The 12,684-nt window shown below is 39.3% G+C and overlaps 1 protein-coding gene across 1 annotated transcript in view; it reads left to right on the forward strand.

The window, feature by feature from the left end:
* Nucleotides 1-11,376: 11,376 nt before the first annotated feature.
* Nucleotides 11,377-12,684, forward strand: part of DGKI (diacylglycerol kinase, iota) — a gene marked incomplete at its 3' end in the record, with an annotated part of 182,455 nt that continues 181,147 nt past the window's right edge. Inside the window, exon 1 of the mRNA XM_008566126.1 lies at nucleotides 11,377-11,479. The remainder of the gene's footprint in view (nucleotides 11,480-12,684) is intronic.

Below are 12,684 nucleotides of genomic sequence, written 5' to 3' on the forward strand. Positions count from 1 at the left end.
GAAGCTCCACATGTGTGGGCCTGTTACTGAATCTCTGTTCTTTCCAGTTGATCTAATTGTCAATTCTGTCTTTAATATCACATATTCTGGATTTTTTTTAGCTTTATAAGTCTTGAAATTAGATAGTGAAAGTCCTCCAACTTTTTCTTCTTTTTCAAGATAATTTGGCTATGTCATGTCTTCTTCATTTCTATATACATTTTAAAGTCATCTGGGTTTTGATAGGGATTGTGTTGATTCTATATATCATTTGGGGAAGATTTGACATCTTAATAGTGTTGATCTCTCAATACTCAAATATGGTATCTTTATTTAATTTTTAAATTTATGTCAGTGATGGTTTATAGTAAATCATAAAGTCTTACACTTATTTTATTATATTTATCCCTTAATAGTTTATGTTTTTGAATGTCATTGTTTTTTTTTTTTTTTTCCTTTTTGTCTTCTTTCGTGTCCGGCAACGGATCGCAACCCTCAGTGTTGCACCCGTACCGGACCGGGACCAGCAACGGGATTGCAACCCTCGGTGTTGCCCCCACACCTCGCTCAGCCAGTGAGCGGGAACCGGTCTGTATGTGGGATCCGAACCCTCGGCAGGAGCGCCACCGCACTCCCACGCGGCGCACTGTAGCAGTGCGCCACTGGGCCGGCCCCTTGAATGTCATTGTTAATGATATTTTTAAAACTTTATTTTTCAATTTGTAGTTCACTATATAGAGAAATACAGTGATTTATTTATATGGCCTTTGTATACTGTGACTGTAAACAAACATGTTCATTCTGGTTGATTTTTGTAACTCACTTGGAGTTTTACACAGTTATGCCATCAGCAAATAAAGTGTTTTACTTTTTCCTTTCCAATCTGGTATGCCTTCATTTTTCTTTTCTTTTTCCCCCTTTCTTACTATACTGGCTAAAACTTCCAGTACAGACATCGCAGCTTTGTTTCATCTTAGGGAGAAAGTGTTCAGTCTTTCACCATCATGTATATTACTTATAGATTTTTCAGACATCAGACTGAGGGCATTTTTTTTTCTCTCTTTTTCGATAATTCCTCAGCTTTACCTTTTAAGCTCTTTTTCACTTGTTGAAAGTTTTATCATCATCATCATCATCATCATTATTATTATTTTGCAAGTAGGCCTTCAGGACACATGAGGTATGAGGATTTGGTAAGTGATAAGTTAGTTGCTAAGGAGGGAGAGAAAATGAAAAGAGTATGTATACCTGCAGGCCAGACTGGGTGGGATAGACGAAGGCCATGTAGTGGTGATAACACAATTTTGACAAGCTGGGCTGGGGTGAAGAGACCTGATTTCTGTTCCTGGCTATGCCACCAACTACCTATTTAAACTTAAATAAGACACTTTCCCTTCTACCTAGCACTCACAGATACAGCTAAGAACCAAGTTGGTTTAAGAGAGAATTTAGTAGAGTTGCAAATGTGATTAAAAGATTTGAAAATGAAGAAATGTGAGAAGAAATTGATGAGTCTGGACTTGCTTTGTCTGCTAATGAGACTGCTAAGATTTAAATTGGTTTTATACTAATTTTGATTCACTGTACCAAGACAACCATTCAACTGCTCTCTGATTGCTGGTTGCCTCAACATACCTTTTCTCTAATACCATAAGCTCTTGGTTTCTTTAGCTTTATCGTAAGTCATGAGACCAGGTAGGGGGTTTGTTCCCTAGCCCTACTTTTAAGTAGTTCCTTTACTAAAGTATCTTCATCTCAGTCATCTGGGGTGAATTCTGTTTTCCATGAAAACCCTCCCATCACTGACACAAGTTGGGAGTATCTCCTCAACATATAGATATGCTCTGGGGTCTCTCTATAAATCTAGTCATTATGCCTAGGGCTGACCTCAGAGTCAGTCTCTGCCTCTGACCACAAACCTCCCCATCTATATTTATGACATTCTGGATTGTGGCTTAGGAAAATTATTTTAACTACTTTGAATGTCACTCGACTCCATTCTTTTGGGTCATGCAGGTTTTTCATTTTCACAAGTCTCTTCTTTGAGTGCAGATATCCTTGTGGGGGACAGCTGCTTTCAGTGGACAAAATTGTGTTATCTATTCAGTGATACTATCAGATGATCAAGGTGTGGTCTTGAAAGCATAGGTGCCACAGTGATGGGAAATTGAAGGGGTGGGTACCAGTCTGCTAGCATGGAAACATGGCGGGGGTGGGGGTGGATTCTAAAGATAAACTTTTCCTGTTGATAGTTTTACTGGAACAGCCCTGTGGAAATCTAAATCCCTTCCCCTAAAATTTCTGTGAAGTCCCAAAAGGCTTATGTTCTTAAAGTTATTTCTGTTCCCAGGCTAATGCTTTTCCTAAATTTGTTCAATTCTGGATTATCTTTTTATCTTAGTAGGCAAAGTCAACATATTCTGTATTCATTGACCTAGAAGTAAAATTCTTCTTCAATTTCCACATTCATAAAACCCTACCGCCTTTATGACAAGGAGTAGACTTGAAGGTGCAAGTGCAGGTGGGAAATATGGAGGTGGAGACAAAGGAGGCCTCTCCATTACAGCAATGCAGCGATTTCCAATTGAGCATTAGACTTTGTTCTTAAAATGTTCTTTATCCACCCTGCTCCAGGGCATTTGCTATGGTCTGAATGTTTATGTCCCTCCCCAATTTCTGTGTTAAAATCCTAACCCCTAAGGTGATGGTATTAGGAGGTGGGGCCCTTTGGGAGGTGATTAGATCAGGGGGGTAGAGCTCTTGTGAGTGGGATTAGTGCCCTTAGGAAAGAGGCCTGAGGGAGCTGTCTGCCTCTTCCTCCACGTGCTATAGGGCACAGTCTGTGAACCAGGAAGCCAGCCCTCACCAGACCCCGAATTACTGGCGCCTTGGTCTTGCACTTCCCAGACTCCAGAACTATGAGAAATGAGTTTCTGTTGTTTATAAGCCACCCAGTTATAGCAGCCCGAACAGACTGAGACAGCATTTTGCTGGTCACTTGAATGCACTGCATGCCCTGGCCCTTTACCATCTTGTGGGTGTGTCTTCCCTCCCCTTTCTGTGGCCCTTCTTTTCCTTCCCTCTCTCTTTCAGAGGGAGTGCAGAGTGATGGAGCCTTTGGAGCCACACATGGCTCCAGTGCTGGCCTTCTCACTTAGCTGTGTGGCTTATATAAGTAACTTCAACTTCCTTTCTTGTTTTTTTTTTGGTGGCTGGCCAGTAGGGGCACCTGAACCCATGATCTCTAACCAACTGCACTAACTGGCCAGCTACTACTTAAACTTTCTAATGTCAGTTGTCCCATCTGTAAAATGGGCATAATAAAATGATCCATTTCATAAGTTTGTCACGAGTATTACAGGTGTGCTGTGGTTTGCTGCCCATGTGCCTTCTCAGGACCAAAGAGCTTATTGTCTCAGCAGCGAGGAGTGTTAGCTGCAGCTGCCTACAGCTGAGCCCTGCCCATGGTTGTACTCCCCAAAGACTGGTTTGTGTGGAGGTTTGTTGGTTCAAAGAGTTGTCCCTTTGCCTCAAATTGAGAAAATTCTGAAGGGCCATTCCAGCTCCAGAGCTTCTTGCACAGTGAACTGAGGCTTCTGTTGTGACTGCATCACAGTTCAGCGTCCTTCGCTCCCCAACAGGCATCATCCAGAAAACCTCATGAACATTTCTATCCCAGAGTCTGTTTCCAACCTAAGTGAAGATGCTTAAAAGAATATCCAACGTATACTAGGTGCCCAGCAAATGGTTATTATTATTGTTTGGGGGGTAAGATAATTTATTTCAAGAGGTTTTCCAGATATATATATATATAGATACACAGGGCATTCTAATTAATAGTTTGAACTGTAAATAGTGGGAATAAAATTATCCCAAATTTTGACAAAAGAAAAATGGTTATTGTTTGATTTTTAAATGTTATTTTACTGGAGCATATTCTAATTAGCCTGCTCCCATAAAAGCATAACCTTGTTATTTAGTAATTGACTCTCATCTGATACTCTTGGGTACTGTAATTTTGTTGTCTTTGTGTATTTGATTGATAATCCAAAACTGATAGAGGTGCTGACGGCTTATGTTCCTGTAATGTTAAAAGTTAACCTGTGAAAAACTGGCATGTTATGATTTTATTGACTAAAAGAGAAGTTAACGCCAGGTTAAGATCTTATTAACCTGAAGAAAGACAGTTGTTTTAGGCATTTCTTTCCTGACTATTATAAATCTCAATCTCTTATAAACACTTTGAATTTGCATTTATCTTCTCTGCTGGTTACTCCATTAATGAGTTAAATAAAGCTTTTTCAGGTGCTTACTATTTATTTGTCTGAGACTGATATTTTTAACAATGGTTTTTCTAGGGAATGTGTTTCTGTTTAAGCATTATTGATTTCTGAAGGGCAGCGTTATGGTAGGAAGGTACTCAAATTTTCACAGGTGCAATTGGAAAAGAGAAGTCGGAATTTTGAAGTTAGCCAAACCCTATTACACTAAAACATTGGGTCTAGTTTTAAAGTATGTGGTTTAAACAACAGAAATGTATTGTCTCACAGTTCGGGTGGCTGGAAGTCCGAGATCAAGGTGTTGGCAGGGTTGGTTCTTCCTGCAGCTGTGGGAGAGAATCCGTCCCATGTCTCTGTCCTCGCTGCTGGTGATTGCTGGCAATCTGCCTTCATTTTCACATGGTGTTGTCCCTGTATGTGTGTCCATGTCCAAATTTCCCCGTTTTATAAACACACCCTTCATGTGCATCAGGGGCCCATCCTAATGATTTCATTTTATCTTAATTACCTCTATAAAGACCCTATCTCTAAATGAGGTACCGTTCTGAAGTGTTGTGGAATGGAACTTCAACATATGAATTTGGGGGGGGCACAATTCAACCCATAACAGTATGATTGCTTTTGATCCATTCCCCAGGATTACTTTTTCCCTCAAATGACACCTTAAAGAGAGGAATGTTATTAACTCCTGAGAGAATCTCAGTTAAGAAATCTTACCTTGTTTTAAAGTGAGATTCGTTGTCACATCCCACACCAAGCCCATCCCACCACTGCTTTATGGATGTGGCTATGATGAATTATATCGGGGAAATAAATCCTCTCTAACAGATGAGTTCACAAGTTCTCAGGGGCATTTAGCAGCCAGTCCGTTTTTATAGATTAAACAAAAAAATGTCTTTTTGCTGTTGCATTTATTTACGTGAATATCATAAGACAATTCCAATTGCATTCAGATTGCAAGATATTTTTAAATGCCTTAATACATTTTTCTGAGGGGAGAGTGTTGTGCTTTCTAATTTTGTATTAGGAAGGTAGGCAAGTTGAGGGGGAAGAATGATTCCTTTGGCCACCATGGAATTATTTACTGACTAGAAGTTTCTTCTGTTTGAATAGCCCCTTTGAACTGCCTGACACGTAGGGGAAGCTTGCCAGATGTTTACTGAATGAACAGAAGTGTCTGGGGAGCTTGGAATATTTGAGAGTAATCAAAAAGCACATATTTATTTAGAGATTTACCATGTGTCTAGCTTTGGCTAGATGCTGTGGGACTGCTGATATGTGTAAGAATTATAAAAACAGCAACCATTTATTGTGTTTACTATGTGCCAAACATCCTGCACACATTAAAAAAAAGTTTTTCTCCTCTACTCTCTGAGTTGGGCACTATTGTTTTATTTTACATACAAGGAAACTGAGGCTAAAATAGATCAAACAACTTGACCGCATAGGTGTTAATTGGTAAAGTAAGGTGTATTCTTGGCCTCTGCACCCTAATACCTATTAGAGATGGCCTTTCTCTAGTAGAAACTTAAATTATTGTTTTGGAGATAGGATATTTGTAGTTAAGGCAATTAGAAAATCAGTATATAAGAGGATAATTGTATAATATGTCTCATTTGCTATGTGTGTGTGTGCTGTCAGCATTTCATTAAAGTGTGGGGTTATGTAATGATTACATACGTCCACTCTGGAGTTAGATGCCTGGATTCAAGTGTCATTTGGCTCTCTTCTTATGTTTGTGACTTTGGACGTGTATCTTAACTGTTCTGTGCTATAATTTTTTAAGTTTATTGTAAAGTAGAGATAATAAAGGTATCTATCTCATTGTTTTGAGGGATACATAAGATATAAAATGATTTAGTGCCTGTTGAAATGTGTTTTTGCTAGAATGTAAGCTTCACAAAGGCAGCTATTTTTGTGTGTTTTATTCATTCATGTATCGTACACATCTAGAACAGTGCTTGGCATTAAATAGACATTTAGTAAATACATTGTTGAATGAATGGATATATTTCAATATGCAAATGCCTGGGCTTAGTCTTGTTAGCAGATGTAATGAAGTACTCAGATGCTTGCAAATCTATGTCAAATGGTGGTGTTTAGCCCAGGATACACATTAGACATACCTGGAAAACTTTAAATGAACTGATTCTCAAGCTCCATTGTGGGCAAAGGCTGAGTACCTCTGTTGCAGAATCACTGTGAAAGTAACAAACGTAGAGTAATACGATATGTTGTGTTGAAGATTCAATACCAAAAGTGATTTTATGAGTGACTTACACCCCTTAGGAAACTGAACACAGCAAATCTTTGTTTCAGTAGTAATTACGTTCTTGAAAATTCCAATGGACATTAAAATCATCAAAAAGTACTTTGAGTTCATATGTAATATGGAGTAGGATTTAGGCTCAAATAATTACAAGTAGTTTATTCCCCTACGTAAACCTCTGGTGGAATATTTGGGATTCGTGTAGGGCTTGGGACAATTTTTATTGTGTGGGCTATCCTGGTATTGGCGGTAGCTCATCTAGGTCAACGGAGAAGCGTGGTGGGCTGCTTTGAATATAAGCAAAGTTAGTGCCTATGTAGTATGGAGAAAAACACATCAGTGCACACACACACAGCGATTAAGTTCTTTTAGACACTTGGGGAATTAAACCAAGGTGCAGAATAACTTTTTAGTTAGCCAATTCCTTTTCTAGAACAATTAGATGAGTTCACCAGTCTATAATGTTTTAATCTTTAAGTGATGTGGATAGGAGACCTCCTGATTCTCTGGTGCTCTTCCACTCAGCAGGTGGGATCCTCATTCTATGCTCATGTGTAGAATCCCTCAGAGAGAGTTGGTATGACAGGAAGGATCGAATATGGGAGCCATATAAATCTGGAGTCAGAGTGGAACCAGAGCAAAGTGAGAGAAATTTGCAACATGGATAAGTAGAGGGTATCCTGGCTAAATAGCCATTTATTTACATGTTTTTCCATAGATGAAAAAATATATATTTTAACATGTATTTGTACATATTTGTGGGGTACAGTATGTTTCAATACATGCGTATACTATACAACAATTCACTTAGGTACATAACATAGTTTTGTACCCAGTAGTCCACCACTCCCCCCCCACCCCTGGTAAACATTATTCTACTCTGTTTTTCCATAACTTTTAAGAAATTCTGTTTATAAAGAGGATATGCTGCATGTTTTTTCAATAAATACATTGTAAACATATTAACACTATCTGATGCCCTTTACAAGTGCTGTAGCAATAAAATTCTGTTTTAATGTTGATCACACAAAGCCATTGTGCTGTGTCTTAGGCTTCTTAACACTGAATTCTACCTCATTTGCATTTATTTTAAAAGAGCTGCTTTGAGGTATTTCTGACCCTTTCAGGAAAGAATATTACTGAAATGTAAGGGCTGGGATATAACTCAAATTGTGCTAACCAGATTTCTCAACCCTTGATCTAATCAGCAAGCTGTTTTGCTTAGTTTCTTGGTCAAGTTCATTCTTTAAGTCACAAAGCATTTATTGAATATATTCTGTGTCTACCCCTGGGCGAGAATGTAATCAGGTTAGTAGATGAATTGAGCCCTGTCCTTTAGGAGTTTATAGTCTTATTGAATGAAGTGATGGACAAATAGAATGCTATTTAAAATGTATGATGGCTTTTATATTTTAAATATGTCAGAGGTCTTTCATGTCAGGTAATTGACATTAACTGTGATTTTGTGCTTTTGAAACTATATTATAGGATTTTTTTCTTATCTATTTTACAGTTAATATCACAGTTCTTTTCAAAGATGTTTTCATGATTACAGCCACCCCCTACAAAGTTTTGTGAAATTAATAGAAAGAATCATTGGTATCTCAAGATTTTGCTGACTGTGGGCTTGGGAGGGTTCTGAGCAGGAGGAAAGAATTAAAAGCTGAAACCCCATGGATTTTTCATTGGAAAAAATTGCAGCATAAAACCACTGACACCCCTCCATCCCCAAGCATATACCAAGTTCTACTAGCCTCTTAAATGTCATCTTCACAACCAAGGTAAATTCAAATAGAAAAATAACGTACACTAATTTTATTTGAGGTCTGAGATATAATGAAATTACTTTCTTATTTGGAGAGAAAATGTGTATACATATACGACTTATTGCAAAAAAGGACTTTCTCCCATAGTTATTTAGAAGAATGGAAAGCTGTAATCAGAAGTTAGTTTCCATTCCCTTGTAGTATCTAAATATTTTTTTCCTGTTCTCTTTCTTATGTATTGTTCTTTTGTGAGACCCTTTTGCAGTTATAAACTAGCAGCCACTTTGATGTTTCTTACTTATTTTTCTCCTAATTAATGTTTATATGTATAGTAGATATACAATTTTCCTCTATTAATGTTCCATAAATTACTTAAATTTGCAACCAAAATGAAGAATAAATGATCAGCAAAAGCCCTTCTGTTCTAGTTTCTATGCACAGGCTAGAAGAGAGTGTGATTTGACTGTAATTTCATTCAGGTATAAATGTTTGAATGCCTCTTACAGCCACATTGCTCTTCTATAGACACATCCCTTGCATTCTAATTTCATTATTTGAACAATTTGCCCCTCCTGGTGGTTCTAATTATGAAGAATAATCAGGTTTTGGTGGTCAGAGTGTACAAGTTCTGATGAGTTAAACTAATTTGTCCTGTGGTTTCTACTGGTACGTGATAGCAGAATTTATTTTCTCTCTCTCTCTCTCTCTCTCTCTCTCTCTCTCTCTCTCTTCCTCTCCTGATTATAACTGTCTGGGACAATTCATGAAAAGATGAAGGCTTCATGTTTTTCTCATTCACCCAAGATTTAGGAATTCTTCAGCCAGTCTATGGCTTTGTACTTAGGCACCATTTGGTATTTTTTGTAAGGACACTTAAATTTAGGTTCTGTTAAGGAATCAAAGGTAGAACCTATAGACCCTGACTCCACAGAGATCTGGTTTTCTTGTGATGGAAACTATGGCTCATTGTCATCATACAGAGCCTTCAAAGCCAGCGAAAATTCTAATGAAAATGCTTAAACAGTTTTTTTCAACTAGGTGGAGGAAACCGGTTGGGGGATGAAGGATCACCGTATCCGAGTGTTCCACTGTTCCTTTCTTATTGCTCAGTGATATGAATATAGTTTGGGGTGAGGGGCCAAAACTGATGTTGTTAATTGTTTGCCTTGGTGAGAGCTAGGAAGCAGAGCATTGTGTCGTCAGACTGTCTTCATTAAAGGTCTCCATACTTGTGATGACTCTTTGGAGGATTATATAAAGCAAGTACATTGCCTGCTGCCCAGTGGGAGCTTTTGAAAGTAGGCTACCAGCAAGTTTGACATGATCGCTTCCAACTACTGAAGACCTCTCCACTATTTCTGGGACTTCCTGTGTAGGAATACAAGAGACTATACAAAAGAAGAACAGAGCTAGACACTTGCTGAGCTCTCTGACATACTTGGTAATTGGTCCGTGGTTGCACAATCCCGGATTCTTTACCGGATTCAGCCTTTCCTCAGGTTTGGAGCTACTTCTCATCTTACTTAGCTTCTTCACAAATTCCATTCCTGGATGGAGTTTTCAGAGGTCAATGAACAGGACAGAGAGAAGACCTGCCTTTTAGGGTTCCACAAAGCTTTTAGGTTCTCCTCTTATTGCTGCCCCTTCCTGGGCCAAGTTCCTTTTCCTTCACTGTCTTGGTTATGATGGGATTCTCCACAGATCTGGCATCACTGCTTTCCTTTTCTCCATTCCACTGTCTGTAGCCTTGTTCCTTCCTCTGTTTAGTGAGGTGGGTAAAGGAGTCTGGGGATCTGGGCCTCCCTTGGGGAGCCAGCATGTCTGCAGGTCCAGTCTCAGAAATGGCAGATTCTTGCTGCAATGTTTGTGTCATATGAGACAAGCTTCAGAGAGCCAATTGGAAGTAAAGAAAGAAATTGCTGATGTTTTCCTCTAGAACTCCCCTTTGATGCAACTTGGTAAGTTACTGCTGTCCTACCTGCCCAAATGTCCTTGCTCCCATCGGGCAAAGTTTGCAAACTTTAGCACACAGAAGGAAACACTTTGGGATTCCTGCGTGTGTAAATGCAAATCCCTGTGCCTCACCCTCAGAGTGATGCAGGACTCACAGCTGCAGTATCACAAAACCCATCCGATTCTAATTCAGGTCCTTCTCAGACACTACTGTAAAGGGAAGCCCCTCTCCCTTCCAGGCACACATAGACACTACTGTAAAGGGAAGCCCCTCTCCCTTCCAGGGAGCCATTAGTTCATCCATGCACTCACATTTAAGCTTGAGACCCTTGTGTGACACTGAGGGGGCCATTTGAGAACTGAACTTGTATTATTCCTGAGGATACATAAGATCTCCCTAAGTGATCTCTGGTTTCTTATTTTTTCTTGCCGTTCTCTCTGCTGTGCTCTCGCCTCTCCTCCCTTCCCTTTGCTCAGCAATGGTCATATTTGTTCTGCTATAGCAGCTCCACTTATTTCTTATCTTTGCAGACCAAGGTCAGGTCTGACTTTCTCAACCAGACCTGAATACTGTTATGCTCCACCCTGAAAACCTAAAGTCTAATGAGTGCATTTGGGTTTTTTCTTACTGTGGACCTTGGTAAGATATTGGTCTCTTAACATGTGCAATTTATTGACAGATGCAAATTGGTCTTTTCCCATTTAGAACCTCAAGCTCAGGTAGTCCACTGCAAGGGTAAAGGAGGATGGGTAAAGGACAATGTTGTTGAGAAGAGAAAGGAGTAAGAGTGAACTTTCAGCTGCATTGCACCTGCCCAAGCCCCAGTTCTTTTTCCATAAGTGGAGAGACCTCCATTCCTGCTCTGAACAGGGGCTTACATTTTAATTTGTAGCCCTGAAGCAGTATATATCCCTACAGTGGCACTCTCAACCTCCCTGTCTTCTGGGACCTGCCACCGTCTCTCTTCACCATTCACTTTAGAGAGGTAGAGTCCAATACGTTTGTAAAGGTTTTCAGATGTGGAAGGCTGACTCAGGCACCATTTCTACCCCACGGGAAATGCTGAGCTGTGCGTGAGATTCTGATGTTGGTTTTTGTTTGTGTCTTTTCTTCTTGCTGCAGGAAAGCAATCTCTCGGGCGGGCCTCCAGCATCTGGCTCCTGCACATCCCCTCAGCCTTCCTGTGGCAAATGGCCCAGCCAAGGAGCCCAGAGCGACTCTGGACTGGAGTGTAGGTGTTGGCTTTTTCATTTAAACATAATTTCAGTTACATGTTATGCTTCTCTCATTCTCAGGATTCTTATAGCTACATGCAAGACTGACAATAATTTTCAGTGCTGCTCACTGGCCAGTCTTCAGATATCTAAGCCACAGCTCTATCAAACTCCTAGGACTGTAGATCTTTTCTATGAAGTGAAATGTGTTCAAGACTAAAATAAAAATTTCATGAATCATGTGAAACACTGTTTCCTGGCTTTGCAGCTATAAGATTAAAAAGTACCTCATACACATGCTTTATTGGTTTCTACCAAGTTGACAATGAATAGTGCTTACTCTTAGCAACATCATGGGATCTAAGTTTTATTTCCTTGAATCAAGCTAACTTTTCTTGGGGGGGGTACTTTTTTTTATTTTGAGAGAGGATGGCCTCACTTTACCTTCCAGGCACTTCATGTCCTCCTGTGGGTTATATTTACTTCCCTGACCCAAAGGTAGATGGGTCTCGTACCAGTGGATTGGGTATATTAGTGGAATTAAGATTTTAACCAAAACACACTCACAAAAACTGTTTTCTGAATTTGAAGATTACAGTCTGAAATTCTTAAGTCAATTAAAATATATTTATTGAGAGTCTCCAATGAGTCAAGTTCTCAGTTGGAGACATCTGTAACTGTGGACTGAAGGACTTTGTCCCTTCCTGAAGCAAGGTAAGGAACAGCATCAAGGTAAGGCAGGGCTGCTCTGAAATTCTGCCAGCCCATTTTGATGAGTCTTGTTTAGCATTTTTAATTGAATTTGAATAGAGGATATAATCCATGCTCTTTTCCTCCATATGAAAGAATGGAAGGATGGGGGAAAGGAAAGGAGTGGTTTTTATTTTTGTTTTTGAGCACATATGCCACAGTTTAATGTCTTTGGTATTATAACATTTTTTCCCTCTCCCCCCAGCACACACTTATTAACATTCTTATTTTACATTATAGACACATACTAATGAAAATGCTGTCTACATTTATGAAGTACCTGGCAAAAGACTGGATGTAACTGAAATGCAACTTCTTCCTTGATGGAGACATGATTATACTAAGCATGCTTAGATACCACCTGAGCATGTTGAACTGGTGTCCAGGAAGAATATTCTTTTCCTGGAGTTTCCCTTTATTCCAGGACAGTTATTTAATAAACTCTTACTGCATAATAATATAGAGTATATTT

This window comes from Galeopterus variegatus, unplaced genomic scaffold (assembly GCF_000696425.1).
Source record: "Galeopterus variegatus unplaced genomic scaffold, G_variegatus-3.0.2 Scaffold223, whole genome shotgun sequence".
Classification (NCBI taxonomy): domain Eukaryota; kingdom Metazoa; phylum Chordata; class Mammalia; order Dermoptera; family Cynocephalidae; genus Galeopterus; species Galeopterus variegatus.